The sequence below is a fragment of the Leuciscus leuciscus genome (assembly GCF_965113295.1).
Source record: "Leuciscus leuciscus genome assembly, chromosome: 3".
Classification (NCBI taxonomy): domain Eukaryota; kingdom Metazoa; phylum Chordata; class Actinopteri; order Cypriniformes; family Leuciscidae; genus Leuciscus; species Leuciscus leuciscus.
In genome coordinates, this window is record NC_138727.1 from 32,672,853 (window position 1) to 32,698,433 (window position 25,581).

General features: G+C 40.8%; 2 long non-coding RNA genes across 2 annotated transcripts in view; one reads left to right on the forward strand and one right to left on the reverse strand.

Moving 5' to 3' along the window:
• The window catches only part of LOC309494652, a 218,985-nt gene that overhangs the window by 170,790 nt on the left and 22,614 nt on the right, over positions 1–25,581 (reverse strand). The window lies entirely within an intron of this gene.
• LOC309494653 overlaps positions 11,467–25,581 on the forward strand; it is a 111,769-nt gene continuing 97,654 nt past the window's right edge. The window contains exon 1 of the long non-coding RNA XR_014204428.1: positions 11,467–11,715. This is a non-coding gene — a long non-coding RNA (uncharacterized lncRNA). The remainder of the gene's footprint in view (positions 11,716–25,581) is intronic.

Below are 25,581 nucleotides of genomic sequence, written 5' to 3' on the forward strand. Positions count from 1 at the left end.
TCTCTCTCTCGTCTCTCAAAATGGGTTGCACTGCACAAGGTAATCGTTAAGCGCGCAGCAGGCGGCGATAATACACTCTCGCATTTCGGGAGTCGGGATAGACGGAATTGTCACTTGCATAATCGGGCCAGCATTGCATCACGAGTAACTAAAGTTTACCATTTGCACGTCTTTTTAAGTCTCACCAGTTTAAACATTCACGCGATTTTAAACTATTCGGTAACGTACTTGCGCGCTGTCTGAGAAGTGTTTTTTTTCTCTGCACACATAGAGTAAAGCCGCCTCACAAACAGCTCGCGGGTAACAAAAGTTATTTTTCGTGGATTATATCGCTTTAACAGTCAAAAACATAAGAAAATGATGTCAATTTCGGTCTTGGTGATATCCTTTAAACACAGTCGGTTATGTCTTAAATAAGCATAAATCGCACGTGACCGTATAATGAAAACAGGATCCGTGCACTATAGCTCTTAAAGGGACAGCAGCCATATGTCTGTAATTAATTTGTTTGTCAAAACAACAAAACATAGCTTTCATTTTAAGGAATCAGGATTAATAGCCTATGTATTTAATTTAGTCAGGACTAAAATACTACCCAGTGTTATTTTACATTTGATTACTTTATTCAGTCTCTGTAGTATTTCTGAATACTAGTTTTAGACCTACGCAAAAACTTTTCTCTTTATTTCTCTTTATTGGGATCTTTATTCTGTTGTATTTATTTGTGCTACTTTTTTCAATTTAATTCAAAGATTGAAATCAAGTTTCTTTGAGTTGTGTAAATTCTTAAGAACAAAATTACCCCATTGTAAAAATGCAATGAGTGAGCATACATTTAGGCGAGATAAATGTAATAATAATAAAAAAAAAGTCTAAACTCCCCCCTCAAATAAAAAATTCCCCCCCATAAGAATCACCTAAGGGGGGATTTCCCCCCCATTTTCCAAAATGAAATTCAGGCCCTGTATATACATAAACACGCAATACAGCCAAATTGCTCCACGTCATTTATTTTTGTGGAAAGCCAGTGCAGGCCTGAGCGGCGGTCATATTTTGTACCGCCATGCGGTACATCTAGTTTGTGAACCATTTGTTCATTTACACTCTGTAGGCTAAATTGTATTGTTAGTATTTATATTGCACAGCTGTCAGTATTTGTTATATTATTGTTTGCATTTGTTGTTCATGTTCAAATTATAATATAATTTTCTGAAGAAAAATGTTTGCTTCAGTGTTCTGTTGTAATATAACAACTTTTCTAATTACTTTACTTCCTAAACTTATTTGGACACATCTACATTGTCAGTAAATGTAATACACCTGTTTTTACTCAAAAACGCCTAGAATAATATTATAATAAATGGCTATAACTTGCTGAGGGATTGTTACATGTAGATAAAAGGCCGGGGTCTCAAGATCACATGAGAGTTAGCCGGCCCGAATTCCAGGCAGGCTTCGTCAACTGAAAATACCTGCATGTCCCCTACTCTCTTGATGGAGGCCAAAGCGACCAGGAGCGCTGTCTTCATTGACAGGAACTTAAGCTCCACTGATCGCAATGGCTCAAAGGGAGCTCTCTGCAGGGCTGATAAGGTCACTGCGAGTTCCCAAGAGGGTATAAGAGGAGACAGAGTAGGATTTAGTCTCCTCGCCCCCCTCAGGAATCTGACGACCAGGTCATGCTGTCCCACCGTTTTCAACTCCACAAGGTCGTGGTGCGCAGAGATGGCAGCCACGTAAACCTTCAGGGTGGAAGGAGACAGCCTTCGTTCCAACCCTTCTTGGAGGAAGAATCTGGCATTTTCTGGGGTCTTGGTGAGAAGAACACCAGGTGACGAAGAGGTTCCACTTCAACGCATAGGCGTGTCTCGTAGACAGGGCCCTAGTGGAAGTGATGGTAGCCACCACCTGAGGTCCTGTGCAAGATCAGGGGGGGACGAGGAGCAGGTCCTTTTGATTGCGCCTCATTGGACCAACCGGACTTGGTTCTCCAAACTGGTGCTCCTCGCGACAGCCCCTCCCTGGCCAATTACTCTGAGGAAGGACCTCCTTTCTCAGAGACAGGGCACCCTCTGGCACCCACATCCCGATCTGTGGAACCTGCATGTGTAGGTTCTTAAATCTAGCTTTTGGCAGTTTTGTAGCATGTGTTGATGCCAAGTCACCCAGTCTGATGCACAAATTTCAAGATATTTGTTGGATTAAAGTTTGGCATGCTGTTAGATCAAAATTCTTAGACTTAGACATCTGACACTACATAAAGTGTCCAATGGCCATACAGTATCAATACAAAATGTAAAATTGTCAAGCAATAGAGAGGGTGAGCTCAACATTTTGATGACTGGTTGATTTTTTGACCAAATATAGTCTAGAAGTAGAAGATCTTAGTATCAGGGTCCAGATTCAGTTTCAAATATAAAAATTTTGATAAAACTTTGGTTTTGCTGAAAATGCACGTCAAGTCAAGTCAAGTTTATTTGTATAGCGCTTTTCACAATACAGATTGTATCAAAGCAGCTTCACAGTATTAAATTTAAATAATACAACGTGTGATAATACGTGTGATAAATAATAATAGCACGTGTGTGCTACTTTTAATATATCACATATTAAACAGAGCTAATAATGAACAAATGCAAAATATAATTGTTCCAAAGTGTTTCAGCTGCATCAGTATAATTCTCCATTTTTAATTTATGTTTGATACGTTTGATTTATTTTTTATATTATTTGAACAAAAAAGCACTTTAATTGATGGTTTCAATTGCATGTTTTTTGTTTCACTAACCATCAGAGACCCAAATATAGTTTTTTTTTTTTTTTTTTTTTTTTTTACATTTTACATATTGTTGTTGTTTAATGCTGAAATAAATGAGTTTTGACATTTTACCAAGATTTTAAGGAAATGTTGAAAATATTGTAACATTGGGAAGCAGAATTTCAGTGATTTCACTCACTTTCTGAACAAATGTAGAAAACATCTAAGGGTTCATTTGCAGGGTGTACTGCTTATGTAGCCCCATGACAGTAGCCTATACATACACTAATAAATCACACAATATTAATAATCAGACTTTTTTTTTTATGAAAAATAATTTATTATTAAGAAATATGTTCAGGTTATATTTGCAAAACCTGCAATGAATGAAAACGTACTCTGTTACTAAAGTAACCTCGGTTCTCTCTAGAAGAGGTCTCTCGTACTGCGTAAGTATCTTACGCTAGGGGAAAATCCCTTTTCTGCAAGATATTGAAGCCAAAAAATTATCCTTAATTTTGTATTATTGTAAAACACGTTGCGGCAGCATACAGACATAGGCAAGACGGCTCGTGTGCCTATTGGCTGTTCTGCGGCAACTGCAGCAGCCTATCGAGCGAGGCCTAGCGTGACGTCAGACCCAATGAGGGTGCTTCGCGCCCACTGCGTCACGTCCCGCCGAAACGGGCGTGGCTTAGGCCTATAAATACAGCTCGCAGGCAGCTGATATCTGGTTTTTCATCGCCGAAGCTAACCAGAGCGTGTGCATGCACGGCAAGATACACAGTACTCGTTCCCTCTTCTAGAGAGAACCGAGGTTACGTTAGTAACCGAGTACGTTCTCTTACGAGAGGTCTCTCGTACTGCGTAAGTATCTTACGCTAGGGGACCCAATGTAAAACGCTGTGCGTGCTAGGATCTGACACCAAAGACCCGAGGGCGAAAGCCCGGGGTTCATATAGTGCATAATCACCAGGGGAACTCAAAGGGAGTCCGGGAAGAGGGAGGTGGCGGAACCGCGCTCTTCCACATATAGCAGCGTCCCTTAGACGCAAATTACATCATACAGACAGGGCGGAGTACGGCCTGAGCTGATGGGAAATTGTGGGTCTGATTTATTTGCCCATAAGCATTTTGCGGTCGATTAGCGGGCAGTGCTCATCGAGCAGTGCTCAGCAGACACAGTATTCTGAACCGATAGCATCAGAACAGACAGTACTGGTATATTTAGACCGACAACAGCCTGGCCTGTAAGGTGGGAACCTCTAGGTTATAAAACCTTATAAATGTAGACGGGGAGGCCCAGCCTGCCGCCATACATATATCTTGCAAGGCAATCCCACTTGACCAGGCCCACGACGAAGCCATGCTTCTCGTGGAGTGCGCTCTGACACCCAACGGGCACTGCATACCCTTGGAAGTGTACGCCAGCGCAATGGCGTCAACTATCCATCTGGATAAGGCTCTGTTTCGACGCGGCTAGTCCCTTGGAACGTCCGCTGAACGAAACGAAGAGCTGCTCCGTCTGTCTGAAGACAGATGAGCGAGACACATAAGCTCTTAATGCCCTGACTGGACAAAGGAAGCTCGCGTCTCCTTCCTCGTCAGAGACCGGTAGGGCTGACAGGGAAATGACCTGCGCCCTAAACGGTGTGTTGAGGGATTTTGGAACATAACCGTGCTTAGGTTTGAGTATAACTCTTGAGTCATTAGGCCCAAACTCCATGCACGTCGCGCTGACTGAGAGCGCGTGTAAGTCCCCTATGCGCTTCACCGAAGCGAGAGCCAGAAGAAACACTGTCTTGAAAGACAGGTGTTTAAGATCAATCGTCTGTAAAGGCTCGAATGGGTCACCTTTCATGGCCTCCAGTACCACAGAAAGGTCCCATACAGGGACTGAGGGAGGTCTGGGAGGATTCAGTCTCTTAGCTCCTCTAAGGAAGCGGATGACTAAATCGTTCCTTCCTATTGACTGACCAAGCGTTGTTTTTGAGAACGCTGCTATGGCCGCCACATAAACTTTGAGCGTGGAAGGGGACCTGCCCTTGTCCAACAGCTCTTGTAGGAAGGAGAGAACCTCCGTCACCCCACAGTCTGGGGGCGACACGCCACGAGCTGTGCACCAGCTGGAGAACACTGACCATTTCGAGGAATAGAGACGTCGCGTAGACGGAGCTCTGGCCTGCGTGATCGTGTTTAACCCTCTGAGGTCTGAGGGGTTTTTGGGGTCCTTGAGATGTTCTGACATGCCCTGACATTTGTGCTTTTTTCAGTTGCTTATAAACATATTAATGGCAAAGGTATAATTACACTCTATTTAGCACAAACAGGGCTACCATAATATGTGAGCAACATGCATGTACATGTTTGTATTTTTGAGAGAATAATGTTTATGCATGGTTATTGAAAAAACTAAAAACTAAAGTTTCTGAAATAAGGCCACAAAACACATACTAAATACGTGTCAATAAGACTTTTGACTAATTGATGTCTTTGCCTAGAATTTTTTCTTCAAAATGATGTGAAAATCATCCTGCCCTTATCATTCACATAACACAATACATTGATTTAAATCTTGTAAAACACTTTTTGTTTGTAAAGGCAATATGCGCAAGGGGCGTCAACCATTCAACAGCATCATGCATATGTAGTGGTTCACACCTCAGGAGACAATGGGGCCCGCATACCTAATGAGCCATTCATTCAGGTGTGTCACCTATAGCCACAAGAAAGAATGCAAGAGCAATATATATACAGTATATATATATATATATATATATATATATATATATATATATATATATATATATACAGATGGTGGACAACCAGAATGAGACTTTTACCGCCGCCGTTCCCGCGGCGGCAAAATTGGGATGTGTATTTGCTGCCTTTTACCGCTGAGTGGCGCTGTAATCACAGACTTTGAAAAGTGTCAGTTTATTCTCTTTATGACGTAATCTGCCGCGGCAGTAATCTGAGCTGAGGTCACAGATAAATTCAAGATAAATATTGTGGTTAAACGAATTCAAATTCATTAAATTTAAACAAAGTAGACACACGTTAACATTGTGTGCCCAGTTTTTCTATAATTTAGAAAGGCTATGTCAATAGGTTACTTGTCATTTACTTCGTGTTATTTTAATGTGTTTGTAGATTTATTAACTGAAACATAACAGTGAAATAAATTAAAATAATTTACCGTAAAATTAAAACATTTTCAGGACTCGCAGTTACTAACCGATGTTAGTCGGTTTAAGCATTCTTTGTTATATTCAGAATTAAATAGGCTTACATGTTGTTATGATTATCAATTGAATTCTTTAATAAATAATCAACCACAATCCCTATTAGCCTACTGCCGCAGCAAAAATAAACCAGTCGAATTTCAAAGTCGTTCGCGAAATGACTAGGCTATACCGGGTGGCGCAAGTGACAGGGCAAAACAGCAGCAACTGCGGCATTTTAAAAGGTAAGTTTCCTATCTGTTTATTTAAAAAAAAAAAAAAAAAAAAAAAAAAATGGCGCTAGATCTTGTAAAAAAACAACAACTTTTTTCATTATTTGAACAAAAATGAGACTGATTGAATATGTAAAAATATAAACAAACAAAGCAGAGAATAAAACAAACTTTTAGGGAAAAAATATAGGCCTATTATGCTACAACAGAATTGGTTAACATTAACGAAAGCAAAATATGTAAACATACATTTCAAACAAAATGAAACAAAACAAATTTGCGGCCGAGTGGTAGGCTATAACTTAAGTTTCAATAATTCAGATGACAAGGGGTTCAAATCCCGAACAAACATGGGCTATTTTTTAATATTAATGCAGAGAGATTTGATAGTTCTAAAATATTGCTACACTATATCGTTTTTTTTCTCCTATAGCCTATATAAAATAATTTTATATTTATAAAATAAAATTACCATTCATTTCCATTTTACATTAGGGACAATTTTTATCCAACAGAATGGCTGAATTAACATCTACATAATAATAATAATAATAATAATAATAATAAACAGCACAAGGTCTTGTAAAAACACTTTTTTTTTTTTGACACATAATTTCGAGACAGTAAATTGCCAATGTAAAAAAAAAAAAAAAGAATATAACAAACTTTTAAAACAGAGAAAATAGTAGACCTAGGCTATTCAGACTATAGCTCTGTGGTCAATGCATTAACAATAGCCTCTCGGAGCTTCAAACGATCTGAGATCGAATCTCAATGTAGCTGACAGTGTTTATGTTCTTCCGTTCTTGATGCTTAAATATGCATCTGTTTATTAAAGTCAATCATCTTGTTTAATAATCAATTGTACATTACAACATAAATTTGCTACATTCCAGTTGAGCCGCTGCAAAGACGACACATCTGATGAAGGAAGACCGTCAGCCAATCGCACCAGAAAATGAAGATGATGAAGCTCGTCTTTAATCTGCTAAATTATTTTTTTTTGTGTGTGTGAATCATTCACGAGATTGAGATGACTGACAGTTATACCCGGCCATAGCAACGGAAGACATTTTTTCAAAACAGATCGAACAAATCAGAAAAATACTTTCAATACAGTACTGCTTTCAATTAAAAAATAAACAATGAAAATGTAAAAGAAAAAGAAAAAGAAAATTAATTAAGTTTGAAAACCCATCGCACATTTCAAGGTACGAATAAAGTGTCGGGACAGTTTATTTATTTAAACAGGGTTGCATCGATAGAGTTTATTCCCTTTGTGATGCAAAATAAGAAACACAGAATCTTATTCTTGCAACATTTAAAATTTCTATTGTCAAAGAAATTGCAGCTAAATTAAAATTTTAAAACGGTCCAAAACGAAAAAAGTTCAAAGCAACATAAATTAAGAACAGGCGTTTTTTTTCTTTGCCTCTCTCGCGCTGGATATTTTTTTAGTAAGTTTGGTCTCCCTCACTGCGCGCGGCGGGTCTTTCTCGAAATTAAGCATTTCAGCGTAAAAAAACACCATACAGCTGATAATACTGAATATGTCGCTGTGTGTCATCCACACAAATCACGAAAGAAAAAAACTGTAACAAATAGCCACGTGTTGCTTCAAAGATAAAGCATGCCTTGCTGAATTCACCTTACAATAAAACGAGGTGGGTCGCGAATTAAAGAGCTACAATAAAACTACAATATTTATAATTTAATAAGACATAGACATTGGACTATATTACATATGGACTTTTGGAGATTTTGAGATTAATCCTTAAAATAATTTTGCCATTGCCTTCTCATCAGGCTGGCTCCGACACTTTCCATATGAAAGACGGAACATTAACACCTCTGTCCTGCACCCCCACGATAAAGCAACTATTGCCTTCTCCAAACCCCCCACAGGCTAGCTGAGTTTGCAAAACAAAACAAAGAGTTTGCCACTCGTCGTGGTGTGCCAAAACACTTAATTATAAACTTCAATATTTCATTCAAAACAATCTCAAAACGCTTTGTGACATTTTGAAAAGCCGTGGATGCATTACTGCCACTGGAACCATGAACGCAACAGAATACTGGTTCTGATTGTATTGTTTGTCGTTTAAACGTCATATATATATATATATATATATATATATATACATACATAATTATAATTATATATACATAATTATAGGCCTATATATGCATTTTTTTTTAACAGAACTGCTTTTGAAATAACGATTGGAATTATTATAGGCTACAGAAGTAAAGTCATTGTATAATATTTGTTCCTTAGTGTAAAATGGAAATGCATGGTGATTTTATTTTGTAAATAGGCTATAAGCAAAAAACTATGTTTTAGAACTAGACAAATCTCTCTGCATCAACAATAGACTATAAAATGCATTAATAGGCTAATATACAAATACCAGTAGTACAAGTTAGTTCGGGATTCGAAACCGTGTCATCTAAATGATCGTAACGTAAGTTCAACCACTCGGCCACGATTCACTCTTTGCGCCATGGCCTAACGTTCCAGTGTGTTTTCGCTCACACGAGCGAGAAGCGCTCTTCATTCAAATGAACGCGCCGCCGCGTTTGTCGAACACTAATTCAACATGCCAGAATAAAACCTGGCTTTAGAACAATGCATAGCGCCACTCGTCGTGGTGTGCCAAAAAATGTACAATAATTTAGTTTCATTTATTTCAGTGTTAATGTTTGAGTTAAAAAAAAAAATTTCTACAAATTATATTAACACAAAGTCGGCTATAAGAATCCTTTATAGGCTACGTAAAAAAGCAAAGGGCTTACAGTCTTAACATTTAGGCTACTTTGCTTAAATTCGATACATTTATTTTCAGTAGGGCCTAATAAATTTGTAGGGATGTAATTTCAGTATGCTTTACCAACGCTATGTATTCAATTAAAGTTCCAAGAGGTCTGGTCTCTATATTTCCTTCCCAGCTGACACTAATATGCAAGTGCACAGCAAAAATCCCAACTTGTGCTTGCTGCGAACGCAAGTTATTTAAGGTGTCTCAACTGTACACAGTCTACCCTACAGTGTGAATTCGTTACAAGGTTTCATTTAATTAAATTAATGTGACATGATTAAATTAAATTTGTAACATGGTTTGGAGTGCCTTGCAATAGATGACAATGTGTAAACATAATGACTTAATAATAAAAGCTGTGGCAGAAAAGAGACGAGCACTGATAAAGCGTGTTCAGTAAGCTCGTAATGCTAACGTTAGATATACAATTTGTATGTTATCAGCTATTGCAGACATTGACCGTGAGATAGCTGGGACGAACGCGCAGAAAGTTTCCTCTTCCACAAATACCCTTAATAAAGCCTGAAACTCGTCGCCAGTCCACCAGTTTTTTTTTATTAAATTCCATATTTGCAGACAGACATCTCTTACTGCATGAAGCCACGACACGAACCGCAATAGATTTTTTAAAAAGGGAGGTTAAAAATAAATAAATGCTGCGTGGTGTCATCCAACCAAAATGCGGCGTGAACACAACCAATCAGCTTGTGCAGCGCACAAGTCCCACCCCTGAAAGTTCCTGAACTTTGAAAAAGTACTACCTCATGAGCAGGGACTATCGGAGGGGGAAATATTTACCCGGAACTTCATTTAGACCCTGGTTCCTGCGGTGTAAACACATCGAGTACCAGCCCAAAGTTCCTAGTTCCTGGGGAAAGTTCCTGCGGTGGAAACGCGGCTAACTACACTTATCTGAATAAACTTGATGTGTTTTCTCGAGCTGATATGGGGCCGTTCACAGTTTGTATGGGATCGTCTCAGTCATTTGCGTTTGAATAGCGCGCGCTCTCCGTGGGCGGGGCCGATTATAACGTAATGAGATGAGATGAGCTCGACTGGAATCGCTCTCTTTTAATACAGATTTCACAAGATTAGAATATTTGTTTTTTATATAAATTACTTCATTTAAAAGAAGAAAATTCAAGCTTCATGCCTGTGTGTCTGTATGCCTGTTTGACTGAGTATTCGCTCAGTTATTGTTCATTTTCGGACGCGTTTCAGAATGGACTTCACTGGCAGAGAGAAGGCAGAACTCGCTTCGTGTTTATTTTTCTTTATTTGGCAAAAAGCACAACACTTTGTTTTTATTGTGAGTATACACAAAAATAATACACATTTAACAGAATCGATTGATGTATGAAACTCCTATGGAAAATCAAAGTCAACAGAGTATTTATGAGTTTCTTTTACATTGACAAAAAAAAAGCGAGCTGGTATCGCCGGCGATACCGTAGACCTCAGGGGGTTAACACTCTGCTTGGGAGGTCAGCGGGTACCCGGTGATGGCCCAAACATGAAGGGACCACAGCTCTGGGTGCGGATGCCAAATCGAGCCCTTGGCCTGAGAGAGGAGGTCCTTCCTCACTGGCACTGGCCATGGGGCAGTGCTCGCTAGCTGCATCAGAACTGGGAACCAGGGTCAGGGGTCTATCACCTGAGGCAGGAGAGAGACGGGAGGAAAGGCATAGAGCGGGCGGCGGGGCCATACATGAGCCAGCGCGTCCCTGCTCTTGGAGAAAAATTCCAGACAGTGAGCGTTTTCTTGAGACGCGAACAGGTCTACTTCCGCTCTGTCGAATTTCTTCCACAGCAGCTGGACTGTCTGTGGGTGTAGAGACCACTCGCCTGTCGGAACATTGTTCCTGGACAGTGTGTCCGGTCCTACGTTTAGGAGCCCTGGCACATGCGCTGCTCTCAGCGAGAGCAGGTTGCGCTGAGCCCACACCAGGAGGCGTTCTGTCAGCCTGTGCAGGTTTCGGGACCTGAGGCCGCCCTGGCGATTTATGTAGGACACCACTGACATGTTGTCCGAACGGACCAGGACGTGGTGTCCTCGTATTTGGGGACAAAAACGCGTCAGCGCGTTGTCTACTGCCAGCATTTCGAGGCAGTTTATGTGCAGAAGCTTCTCCCGTTCTGACCATTGGCCGAAGAACGGTCTGCCCTCGAGCAGTGCTCCCCATCCCGAGGTGGATGCGTCCGTAGACACCACCTTCACACTCGAGGAAGTCCCCAGGCTTACACCTGATTGGTACCAGTCGTTTGCTTTCCAAGGTTTCAGAGCTGCGATGCATTTCTGATTGACCTTGAGACAAAGCAGACCGGAAGCCCACTCGCGCTTTCAGCCAGAACTGTAGCAGGCGCATGCGAAGCAAGCCCAGCTGAAGAACTGATGATGCTGAGGCCATGAGACCCAGCATCCTTTGAAATTTCTTGAGCGGGACAGATGCGCCGCAGTGGAAAGAGCTCGCTGCGCGCTGAATGTCTAGCACGCGCTGTGGTGACAGTCGCGCTATCATAGACAGCGAGTTCAGTTCTGTGCCCAGAAAAGATATTATCTGTCTGGGGGACAGAGAACTCTTCGCCCAATTGACTCTGAGACCCAGATTCTCGAGGTGATCGAGTAAAATGGTCCTGTGCTCTATGAGCATCGAGTGAGATTGAGCTAGAATCAGCCAATCGTCCAAGTAGTTCAATACTCGCATGCCCTGTAGCCTGAGGGGTGCGAGCGCTGCGTCCATGCACATCGTAAATGTACGGGGATCTAGGGACAAGCCGAACGGTAGGACTGTACTGATATGCCTGGCCCTCGAAGGCGAATCTCAAATATCGCCTGTGACGTGACGCTATCTGTATTTGAAAATACGCGTCTTTCAGATCTATTGACACAAACCAATCTCCTCGGCGAATCTGCGCGAGGATTTTTCTGGTCGTGAGCATTCTGAACTGTCGCTTTGCAAGCACTCTGTTCAGTTGCCTTAGATCTAGTATGGGTCTGAGACCCCCTTCTTTTTTCGGTACCAGGAAGTATCTGCTGTATAGCCCTCCTTCGCTCTGAGCTAGAGATAACAGCTCTATGGCCCCTTTGCTCAATAGTTTCACAATTTCGGCTCGAAGTAGGTGTGCTACTTCTGTTTTTACCATGGTCTCGACGCGCGTCGCATAGCGACGAGGGCGCCGGCGAAACTGTAGCGAATAGCCTCTTTTTATAATGTCTAGCACCCACTTCGAAACCCCGGGTAGCCTCGCCCATGCATCTGCATGAATGGCTAGGGGTTGAATGCGAAGCGCGCTCTGGTCGCTCAGCGACAGAGGGGCTTCGGTGTGCTGTAACACAAGCGTCGCGCTTATGACATTCGAGGCAGAGGGCGCGCTGATAACAGCGGGCAGATTGCCCGCGCTCGGCTCCTCTGCGGTGGTTAACCGAGAGGGGGAGGGCTGGGTGAGTCCCGTAGGACTTGTCATGTCTGTGTGTGGATGTGGGCGCGGGATAGCGGGCACATTTACCACACCGAGAGCATTGTCCGCCTGAGCAGAGCAAATGCACGTTGGTTTCGTTTTTACAGAAACCTCGAGACATGCAGGACGTAGTGATTGTGGGCAGTGGGCACATCTGCTACGTTTAATGCGCAATCGAACTGGGTCGATTTTATGTGCGCGAGCCCTGTGTGACGGGCTGTGCTTGTCAAGTCAAGTCAAGTCAAGTTTATTTGTATAGCGCTTTTCACAATACAGATTGCATCAAAGCAGCTTCACAGTATTAAATTAAAATAATACAACAAAGTTTGTTTCAAGAGGAATTTATTGATTGATAAAATTAAATTAAATATCCCCAAAATATCCCCTTGTGTGTAGGAATGGGCACTGGGCAGTGGGCATTTTGTCTACACTCATAACACCATCGGCCGTGGCCGGGACACCAGAAAATACACTCTTTATGGGATTTATCTGGGTAGCCGTAAAAACGGCATTTGTGTGCAGGCAAGCGGGCAGTGGAACCGGCTTGTTGACTGCAAAATACACTGGAACAGTCACATTTCTTGGAACTGAACGAGCGATGAGTTTTGGTGGAAGTCCGGCCGCAGCGGGACTTGGACACCGTCGTTTCCCTAGGCGTGCTAGGACGACTTCGGGGCCCCGGGCTTTACCGCAATCCTGGGCCGCGGCCCACGCGGGGCGGGGCGGCGGCCAGATGAGCGAGAGCGCGGTCTCGCGCTTCGGGCCTGTCGGCGCTGCGAAGTGGCGGCAGTGGGCGGAGGCTGAGGCTGTGAGCTCTGAGCAGACGGTTTCGTACGGCCTGCTGCAGAACTGGAGCGCTTCGGCAGGAAGTGCTTCATAGTCTGTGACGCTTTCTGTACCTCGGCGAATCTTTCCGCGAAATCTTTGACGGAAGTTCCGAAGAGGCCAGCGGGAGAAAGCGGAGCATCGAGGAATGCGGCGCGCTCAGACTCAGACATCTCAGAGAGCGTTAGCCATAGGTGTCTCTCAGTCACAGTGAGAGAGGCCATGCTCCGTCCTATGGCCTGTGCAGCAGACTTAGTAGCGCGGAGAGCGAGGTCCGTAGCACTTCTCAAGTCTGGCACGCAAATTGCATCTGGTCCATTCTCGTCCAGCTTTCGGAGGAGATCGGCCTGGAAAATTTGCAGTGTGGCAATAGTATGCAGCGCTGACGCAGCCTGCCCAGCGGCAGAGAAAGCGCGATCGAGCAGGGTTGACGTCATGCGGCAAGCTTTTGAAGGTAGAGCCAGCTTAGCGCGCCGTCCAGCGGAGGGCGGGCAAAGGTGGGCTGCTATCGCTTCTTCGACCGGCGGCAGCGAATGGTAACCTCTGTTTTTAGCATCCTCAACAGCGGAGAATGCTAGCGAAACAGAAGAGCGCATTCTAGCTGAGAAGGGGGCGTTCCAAGACTTAGCGACTTCTTCGTGTAACTCAGGAAGAAAGGGCGCTGGTCTGGACGCAGGCGAAGCGCGCTCCCCGGGAAGAAAATATCCATCCAGCCGGTTGTGAGCAGGCTGTTCAGGCGTAGACCACTCGAGGCCGAGGCTCGCCGCGGCCTGTGCGAGTATGCACATCAGCTCTGACTCGATGCTAGCTCTTTTGCCTGACGATACGCGGACAGAGGGCGCGAGATCCACAGAGCTCGCCCAATCCTCACTGCCCGATGCCAGGAGAGAGCAGGAATCATCCTCCCCCAATGCGGCTTTCTCATCAGCGTCATCGACGGAAGCGGCGGCAGACGGTGGCCGCTGTCCGTCAGGAAGAGACACTGACGAAGCCGGTGAAGCTGGCGGGCAAGCCGGTGAAGCTGGCGGGCGAACCGGCGAGCTTTGACGGGTGGGGGAAGGTTCCGGGACCCGCTGAGCACGGCGCTTTTTACGGCGCGGCACTACAGCGGGCGGAGGTGCAGTCTCAGTGAAATATGCCAGGCGAGTCCTCAGAGTCGCCATAGGCAGTAGCTCGCAGTGATGGCAGCCGCCATCAGCGAGCGCGAGAGCTGCATGATCCTCACCCAGGCAGGAAACGCAGATAACGTGGCGGTCCCCGTCGCTGAGTGTGGCTCTGCACGAGCCGCAGGAAGGCATCTTTAAAAAGACGCAAGCTCTTTTAGACAGTGTGTGTCGCGGCGGCGAACACACACACAACAGAGAGTGTAAAGGATATAGGCGCCGGATAGCGCAGCAGGAAGGCGATTGAAGGCGGCGCGGCCAGCGACTTCAGTGACGACTCGTGCAAGTGCTTCCTCAGACGGCGCGGCTTCTCTCCGGATCTAGCGATGCGTGCGCTTCGCTGAAGAGATGACAAATCAGATATCAGCTGCCTGCGAGCTGTATTTATAGGCCTAAGCCACGCCCGTTTCGGCGGGACGTGACGCAGTGGGCGCGAAGCACCCTCATTGGGTCTGACGTCACGCTAGGCCTCGCTCGATAGGCTGCTGCAGTTGCCGCAGAACAGCCAATAGGCACACGAGCCGTCTTGCCTATGTCTGTATGCTGCCGCAACGCGTTTTACAATAATACAAAATTAAGGATAATTTTTTGGCTTCAATATCTCACGGAAAAGGGATTTTCCCCTAGCGTAAGATACTTACGCAGTACGAGAGACCTCTCGTAAGAGAACTTTGGCATTTACATGATTTAGTTCTGTTCATAGCCATGTCCAATTATGATAGTCCCAAAGGCAGTTATTGTCCTCTGAGAAGCAGAGGGGGACAGTGCACTTGCTGCAAAATGTGTTGGTGTAGCCTTTACCACAGTGTCTGCAGTATCCTTTATTTTGTTCACATCTTCTGACACAAACTTTCGGAAATACTCCAGTTGTGCATGAAGGGAGACGGCAACATTAGTGATATCTTGGATTGAAAAAATAGGTTTTGAGACTGATAAAATCCTTTTTCAGCTAGCGATACAGACCACACAGACCACGGGACATTGATTTTGCTGGCATGATGTAAATATAATCATCAGATGGGTAGTCACTGGGTTGTTTATTTTTCTTTTCCAGTTCACAGGCATCCCCAAATTCCTCTTCATCACTTATATCAGAATCCATTTCAAAATCACTGTTCCCCTTTTGGACAGCATCAATACAGTTTGTAGATAATACAGCTTTTCCTGGCTGATGGCAAAAAAAAAAAAAAAAAAAAAAAAAACATTGGTTATTTTCCATAGCCCAATCATACACATTTTAAAGAATTCACACAGCTGAACAAGGACAAAGAAAACATGAGGACTAAAAATACTAACAGACTAATGAGCTAACAAGACACACCTGAGAGCAATGAGACAAGGAACCAATGACAGAGCAGAACTGAGAAACCACATGACTAAATCAACCAACGACAACATGACACTTTAGGCTTGTTCGACTTCAAACAGCACTGTGCAGACCGATTGGTAGCTGACTTGGAGCAGTGCATGCCGGTTAGAAATTGTGTCCTACATGAGACAGCATCGACGCTATGTGACTGTGACGTATGCCATCAAAGTACCGTGAGAGCGATTTGAGAGCAGCCAGCTGATTCATTTTGCGCTGCTTCTCCAGAGTGACTGTATGACTCTCTGAAGCTCTGATGACGACACAACTGTTCCACGATTGGCCGAATCCACCGCATGACAACAATCACGAGTGTTTTGTGTTTATTCAAACATCTCTGTTTTACTAATGTTCACAAATCTGTTTTTTTTTTTTTACTAAAACCACACCATAAACAGCTGAAATAAGAAAATCATTATCAAATGTTCCTGGAGCTCAATAATATGTATATATAATATATGTGTGTGTGTGTATACAGTGTTTATATATATATATATATATATATATATATATATATATATATATATATATATATATATATATATATATATATATTAGGGGTGTAACGATACACAAAACTGACGGTTCGGTACGTCCCACGGTTTTGACGTCTCGGTTCGGTTCGGTTCGGTTCATTTAGGTGGAGTGGGGGGTTTAGAAAGCTAAAATTGTTTTTGTTTTTAAACAGATAATTTAATTAAAAAATTGTGTCCTTGTCTTTAAATTAATTCAATTACAAGTAAACGTTTCGCAAGGATAAAACTAATTATCTGCTAATGCTGTAAACTATATAGGAGCCCTTACTTGCACATTACTATAACATTAAAGCTTAACAACAGAGCCAAGACTTTTAGCCTAAATTCAGTTGCTATTTATTTTTAGATATAATAATAATCAACACTCAAAGTAACAAATTGTATGAAAACATGTAAACTGCACATAAGGCAGTTTTTACATTAACATATGTTTTTACTCTAATTTATTATTGAAATATAATAATTTACACAGTTGCTGTCATTTTCATGACAGATATTTTAAACATACATAAAATAATCAAGATGTCATTAACAGGTTAAGTAAAATATAATATATAGGCTAATATAGTGCATTTATTTAGTGAAAGAGTTCATTTCCTTAGCAAACCAACAAGCTGTGGACACTGAATGACTTGCCTGAGGTAAATAAAGCTATGTGAAAAAAGAAGCGTTTTATTGACATATTTCCGCTGTTGAAACACTGACTGAGCGATTACACGAGTTATGATGCCTTTCAGTAAGTATACTGTATCTTTCAACATACCTTCAGGTGTCCATTCATGTTTATTCTGTAACTGAGGAAGAGAATCGCGTTTACTCGCGCTCCGCGCTGCCGCTTGAAATGAGGAGCCTAGTAGCCTACGGTGATCTGTCACGCCACATCAAAGAGCGCCAAAACGACATTTAATGTTTGAATTTCGTCATCAAATAGACAGAATTTGAAAGATTACACCTTGCTTATTATCGAATGTAACAAAACACTGAGCTTATTGCGATTAAATGTGGTTAATGGTGGTTAGGCAACGCTGTATTCGTTGTGTACACATAAGACATGAGGTCCAATGAGCCGGGACAGCAGGGGGCGGGGCAGCAGGGGGCGGGGCGGGCGTGTTCGGTACGCCATGAGAGTATCGCGATTCGTATCGTGGGTGGTGTATCGCGGTTTTTCGGTTCGGTTCGAATATCGTTACACCCCTAATATATATATATATTAGGGCAGTCAATCGCTAAAAAAAATTTATCGCGATTAATCGCATGATTGCCATTTCTTCTCTTTCTTTGCACTGAGCATTTTACTAACACAAACATGTTTAGATTTTTGCATGACAGGGCAGCTCTTCTGAAAATGCTAAATGTACATTTATTATTTATTATTACATTGTAGTTTGTCTCTCTCTGTGCCCATTTTGATGAAGCTAAATTCTCAATAAAACTGTTTTCATTGGTCTATTTTACTGTTTCTGTTGTCAAACAACGGAATTAATTTGAAGACATTAAGACATAACCAGCTCTCCCTTCCAAGATGTTAAGTTAATCTGCACAACAATTCTGATAATCGAGCCGTCGCCTGGTGAAATCAAATTCACATAAGATAAAGACAATATCTGTGCTCTGATTTCGGCTATACTTGTAAAATTAGAGAAGCAATATAATATCTGTGATTAACTGAATTAAAGCGCTGCTCATCCGCGAGACGCAGAGAGAGAGAGAGAGAGAGAGAGAGAGAGAGAGAGAGAGAGAGAGAGAGAGAGAGAGAGAGAGAGAGAGAGAGAGAGAGAGAGAGAGAGAGAGAGAGAGCGCGAGCGAGCTGAGAGAGCAGTACCGGCGGTAACGGTAGATTCTCCGAAACTAAATAAGGTTTAGGCGATAAAAAATCGCTAAAGGGGTCTGCAAAGTTGGCAACACTGTGTATCTCCATTTCTCCAACTAGAGGTTGGGCCACGGGTCAAACAGAAAATACGCGCTGCGTTAATCGCGCGTTAAAAAAATTTGTGCCGTTAATATGATTTTGCGTTAACTTTGACAGCCCTAATATATATATATATATATATATATATATATATATATATATATATATATATATATATACTGACAGTATTATTTAATTTACACTACACACATACGCACACACACATATACATATACGTAGATGTAGATGTAGATATACGTGTGTGTGTGTGTGTGTGTGTGTAGTGTGTAGTGTGTGAATTAAGTAATACTGTCAGTCCCCCAGTTTTACTGTTTGAGAAACTTTTCATAAATGTGATTGGCTCTGTCTTGCATTCTCAATGCTCTCTGGCAATTTGACTAGAATCAAAGCCCATTTTAAATGTAGCTTAATGCAATGCCTATTTTTTTTCAAGTAGTGCAATTCAACAGGCTTTTTATTTCAAAAACATTTGACATTATTTTACTTCCATAGGCGACGGGACTATGTCTCCGTTCCTTCCTTCAGGAAACGAGGGTTACATACGTAACTGGGACATTCCCTTTTCCATAGTCACTTTTTTTTTTTTTACCTCGTATGTCCTGCAACGTTACTAAGGAAAACATGACAATTTACTCAGTAAGTAAAGTGAAACTGTATTGTAAAAGGAAGCCTTTTTATTTCCATGGAATTACTGGGATCTTACCCTATAGTCTGTAATAGCTACGTAACTGTCTATTACAGATTATAGGGTAAGATCCCAGTAATTCCATGGAAATAAAAATGCTTCCTTTTACAGTACAGTTTCACTTTAGAATGTTCAACGTGATCTCATGAGAATATGTGTGTATTTTTACGTAAAGTGTAATTCTACCATACGTACATTTACTTACGTTTTATACACACAGAAACGTATAATACTGACGTATTAACAGCACTAAAACGTAAAATGTTTACGTATTAACAGCACAAAAACGTAAATTATTTACGTATGAACAACTGTACGTATTCTTATTTATGCATATTAAAATCGTGGCATTAATGTTTTGACTCTATTGCATTCAAATGTCTTATCAATTACGTTTTCATGCAGTTAAACAAGAATACACTTTAAAACCTTAAAAATACCTTATTTAATCGTTTAACCATTTTAATATTTAGTTTATTTACAGTGAGACACAAAATGCGCTTTCTCCAATAGAACAATAATACACCAAAACCCAACATAAATTCACAAAAGACATCAATTTTATTATACTTGATATAACGTTAATCCAAATCTTTAGAATCCATACGTTTGCAATAAAGAGATCCAAATTCAGCCCTTTATCCAGTGAGTGATCTTCATCTCCATTTCACACAGGCTATCACAGCAGCGCAGTCCGTAACTGTCAAATCCCGCGCTCGTGATGAATTCAAATTCAAAAATTGCGCCCTCAAGAAGCGTTACGACATGTTTTACGGCAGTGATATTAAACGCTCATTCGCTCTCGCCTTGTTCGTCTATGTTCGTCACAGATTGCGACATGCTGTATTTCAGTCGGTACTTACATTTGAAATGGAGAAGCGCGCGCGCCTTCACACAGAGCGAAGCCGCATTAACATTTTCATGGATTAATAACTTAAATTCTGCTCTGTACCTCATTCAAAACTATTATATACTGAAAGAGAGGACTGTGACTGCAACACATCGTCATGTGAACGACTTTTGGTACCGGTTTTGACATTTTCGCAATAGATAAATTATTGTGATTACACGTATGTTGTTTTTTCTTCATAATTGTAGCCTATTAGTTTTAAGAAATTGTTATGGGTAGGTTTAGGGGTAGGAGTAGGATTAGCTGCTAAAAAAAATCTTGTAATGCTATATTGTTAATAAAATTGCCATTTCCCTACACTCTGTACGTTTTATCCTTTTTATATTCAGTATAAAATGGGTAACATTATGTTTAGGTTGGGAGTAGGGATAAAGGATCTTCCATTTATCTATAAAACGGTCAAAGGTAAATTATACAGATATCTTAATGATATGAAAGATTCGTAAATATTTAACGTTTTGTAGCTGTAAAAACGTAATAATGTTACGTTTAATTGTTGCAGATACGTCCATATCATAGCCTACGTTTCAGCATCTATCCAAACGTACAAAACGTACATTTTCTATCTTTGAAAATGACGTATTAATACTACGTATTAACAATGAGACCAGGCTGGAATGTTTTAGTTAAGTTGCAGAACACACATGGTAAAAGTTTGTGATTTCAAAAATGTTTAAGCAGTAGCAAATGATGTGGTAAGAGTCTGGTAATACGATGGAAATAAACAAGGCTTCCTTTTACAGTACAGTTTCACTTTACTTACTGAGTAAATTGTCATCTTTTCCTTGGTAACGTTGCAGGACATACGAGGTAAAAAATTGTGACTATGGAAAAGGGAATGATCAGATTATATGGTACAATTCCGGTAATACCATGGAAATAAACAAGGCTTCATTTTACAGTACAGGTTCACTTTTCTTACCGAGTAAATTGTCATGTTTTCCTTGGTAACGTTGCAGGACATATGAGGTAAAAAATAATTTGTGACTATATGGAAAAGGGAATGATCAGGTTATATGGTACAATTCCGGTAATACCATGGAAATAAACAAGGCTTCATTTTACAGTACAGTTACACTTTTCGTACCGAGTAAATTGTCATGTTTTCCTTGGTAACGTTGCAGGACATACGAGGTAAAAAATTGTGACTATGGAAAAGGGAATGATCGGATTATATGGTACAATTCCGGTAATACCATGGAAATAAACAAGGCTTCATTTTACAGTACAGTTTCACTTTACTTACCGAGTAAATTGTCATATTTTCCTTGGTAACGTTGCAGGACATATGAGGTAAAAAATAATTTGTGACTATATGGAAAAGGGAATGATCAGTTATATGGTACAATTCCGGTAATACCATGGAAATAAACAAGGCTTCATTTTACAGTACAGTTGCACTTTACTTACTGAGTAAATTGTAAAAACATCTGCAAGAACATACCCAGTATTTAAGATGTGCCATGACATTAGGGAAAACTGTTCCTGCGGGGTAGTTACCAGGTAAGTGTAAGGTAAATTATTTGATAAACCCTCTATAAATGGGTGTAGCAATGAACAACAACTACGTAAGACAAGGTAATTTATTGGAAACTACCGTCTTAATTTCAAGATAGTAATAAATAAACATGGACTGTTACCAACATAACCCTAGGATAACTACAAACCTAACTTGAATTGATGGGTAATACTGGAGGTGTTTCTAAAAATTGGCTGCCTACATTCTGAGGAAGTACACAATTAAATCTGAGTTATTACCAACCCTAAACAGGTAACAAGTACACAGTACTTTGTTGAGTTGATATTTAACAGTGGTGTTTTTTTCCTTGGTAGTTTCTCTGTAATTGCATACTAATCACCTTAAGTAATTACACACTAAAATACTATAATTTACCATATGCTTACCAGATAAATACTTAGTAATTAGTTAGTAGTTTCTCTGCATTTACATACTTGTTACCTGTGGTAATTACCAATTACCAATAACCAACTATAACTTACCATATATTTACCCGGTAAATACCTAGTAATTAGTTTGTAGTTTCTCTGCATTTACATACTTGTTAACATTTACACTAGCCTACATTTAAAATAACGAACGTGAGAGCACAAACATGTGAACGACCCCTAAAGCAGCTCAGATGAAGTCGATTATCGTTTCGATATGCAATATCATTGCAGCACCAAAGTAGAGTTAACATTAGGCAATTATTTCACAACCTTCATTAAAAGCACTTATCCTGACCTCAATGGTGGGTACAGCTCAGGACATGAGTAAGCAAGGATCATATATCGGGAGACAAGTGGGTCAGACATGATTTTGACCACTACATTAAGTTTTGTATTGTATTTTTGTATTGTAGGCCTATAAAGCCTTTCTTTAAAGTTAATTTCGTTTTGTATAAATTATATCCTAATTTTAATCGATGTTTCATCAACCACTTACCAAGATTTAATAAATGAGAAGCAAATATAGAAGACAATATAATCAGGACATGGAGGCGCCGGCGCAATATTGCATTGCACGTGAACAGGAACGCGTCTCAAAATCTTTCTTTTTAGTAAACTCTTTGCACACAAACAATGTTCTCAATGCTCAAGTTCATGTGTAGAGCCCCTGGTGATACTTCAAGCAAAGTTTCATGTTGTGTCGAACCTTCTTAGTGTTTTAAAAATAGCGATTTCTGATGCTATCATAAAAGTGCCCCATTCACTCCCACTCACAAGGCATTTAACCTAAAACGAAAATACGGTCAAACTTAAAAGTGGCGTTTCCATTCTAATTATGCTTTTAAACGAAAGTTTGCCTCGAGTAGATTAACAAAAAGACCCTAGATTGCATTTTGGCGAGAGTTACCTTTTAAGACTATTTTTGTTGTTTTGTTTGTTTGTTTCTAGTGTAGTTTTGCAATTTCTGTCAAAAAACCCCAAAATGCTTTATTTTTGTACTAACTGTCTGAACACCTTTTGTTGAAATGCAGCCTCTATCCAAAAATAAAGTAAACTGCTTTATTGTTTTGCTAATTGTATGTTTTGTGCATATTTTAAAGGTTCATTGTGTACTATTTAGGAGGATCTGTAGACAGAAATGCAATATAATATACATAACTACGTTTTCAGAGGTGTATAAAGACCTTACATAATGAACCATTATGTTTTTATTACCTTAGAATGAGCCATTTCTATCTACTGCACATACACCGCGGGACCCCTTACATTGAAATAGCCATTTTACGGCGACATGTTTCTACAGTAGCCCTAAACGGACAAAATACTACAGAGCGCGTTTCGTCACTGTTGTTCTTCGTGCAAAGAAACTAGCTAAAGTCAGCGAATAAAACACTGACACAATGATAATCAAGTAACAATCATAATCGCAATAACATAGTTTTACTGAATAATAAAGTAAACATAATTTCTTAATGCATCTTTGTAGATAAACCTCATTGCTTAACCGGCTACTCTCTGCTGTCTCAGACGATGACATCTTTTCCTGTCGGCCACTGTAACTTTTGTTGGTTGCAATTTGCAACCTCACCACTAGATGCCGCTTAAAATCACACACTGCACCTTTAAGACATTTAATGTTCTGGAGCAGTGCAGTAGGTAGACTAATTTTATTCAATAGCTCAATTATATGTAGGTCAATTAATTATCTTTTTTTTTTTATGTAAATAACCTTATGTTAACACAACTTGCAATTACTTAGTAGATTATATTGTGTTCGATATTTTTAAGTTAAGAATGATGAGTGAACTCATATATTTATGTACATACCATTTCAAGGACGTAAACAATAACAAACGCGTTGGAATGCTACTGCACATGTCTGGCCCTGAAGCATTTCCGGTGGCGCCATTTTTAAACCACAGAGCTGTCAAAACAGTTTATTATCACAAGATGAACTACAAAATGAGCTTTATAAAACTATGCAAATCATCCCTACTCACTTAAATGAACTTAATTGCAAGCACCTCCAAGAAAGTACACTGGGTCAGTCCTCTTGTGAACAGTGGTTTGAGCAGAGACAGGGCAGAATCACTGCAAGCCACTTTAATGAAGTGTTAATAAGCAAGACAAGTCAAGCTAGCATGACATCTAAAATATTGGGCTACACGTCCAGCAGAAATGCACAAGCCTTAGCTTGGGGAAAGAACGATGAAACACTAGCTAGAGAAGCATTTACTTCAAACCAGATGACTTGTCATGACAGCTTGATAGTGGAAGAAATAGGGTTGATAGTAAATTCGAAGTTTCCTCATTTAGGAGCCAGCCCAGATGGAATAGTCCATTGCAAGTGCTGCCCATGTGCTACACTTGAAATAAAATGCCCCTTAAAGTATGCAAATATGTCTATAACTTATGCTATCAAGAGCAAAGATTTCTATCTGGGGAAAAACTTTGAGCTTAAACAGAACCATGCATACTATGCACAAGTTCAGGGGCAAATGGCAGTGTGTGAACTCAAATCATCTTACTTTGTCATTTGGACAACAGAGGACTGCCACATTTAGAAAGTAGAGTTCTCTGAAGAGTACTGGGCTCAGATCAGAACAAAACTGGACCTCTCCTACAGACAGCACATTCTCACAGAAATTTGCACACACAAACTGAGAATACAATTTCTGATCACAGAGACTTCCTGTTTGTGTAAAAGTAGGTCTAAGACATGTGTCACACAGTGCTCTGTGTCTCACAAGGTTTTTCATCTGAAGTGTGTTGGCTTAAAAGGGGACCCTGGTGAGCAATGGTTTTGTTCAGTATGTTCACCATAATCCATATAAATGTGAAATCATACACACTAAAAACTCCTGGGTTATTTATCCAACCCATTTTCTGGGTTATTTGTGTTGGGTTAAAATTATGGGTTAGTTTTTCAGAGAGTAACCATTTTCTGGGTTATAGGGCTAATATTTTGACCCAATTCCTGGGTTGTTTGGGTTTCTGGGTTATTTTTCAAAGAGTAACCCATGTTCTGGGTTACAATCGCCCGCAGTTGTTCTGGAATTTTCTCACAACAGTGGTTTAAAATAACCGTCGCTTCGCGCTCTATCCGTTTTGGCCTGTGCTTCTTCGGTGCAACTTCGTTGTGTATTCAAGGTAAGAGAGTATTTTCAGTGTTGATGTAACATACATTTTTCTGTGTCCATGTATGTCCCCGTTGCTAGTTTTGCACCATTTGCTGAAAAAATTACCATGGCTTAGTTGCTACGTTGAGAATAGCGTTAGCCGTGGTAATTCTGTGGTTGGAATGTAGCCACAGCTATCACGCCAACATCTAACTAGTTTAAAGTCTGTGTAAAGTCAAAATAAATATGTGTTTTGAGTTTGTCAGACTAAAGAAGAAAGTGTTATTAACCACCCAGCCAAATTTGAATGATTAAAAATAACGATAAGTTCATGAAATTAGGTGTCAAAATGGTTGAAATGCTTTTTATACATTGTTGAGAAATACATTTATGTATTTGAGAAATACATTTAAAATTATTTTGAATTTTAAAGACATGGTGCTGCGCGGCCATAAACTGAGAAAAAGCGCGTCCGGTGTGCGATACCTCGAGTTGTCCTAGACGCGATGCTGCGCTTCTCGTCCGGTGTGCGACCCCCTTTTGCCGCGGCTACAGAGCGACGAGGCAACACAATAGTTGAGTTATGTTTACCAGCTGCGCCATG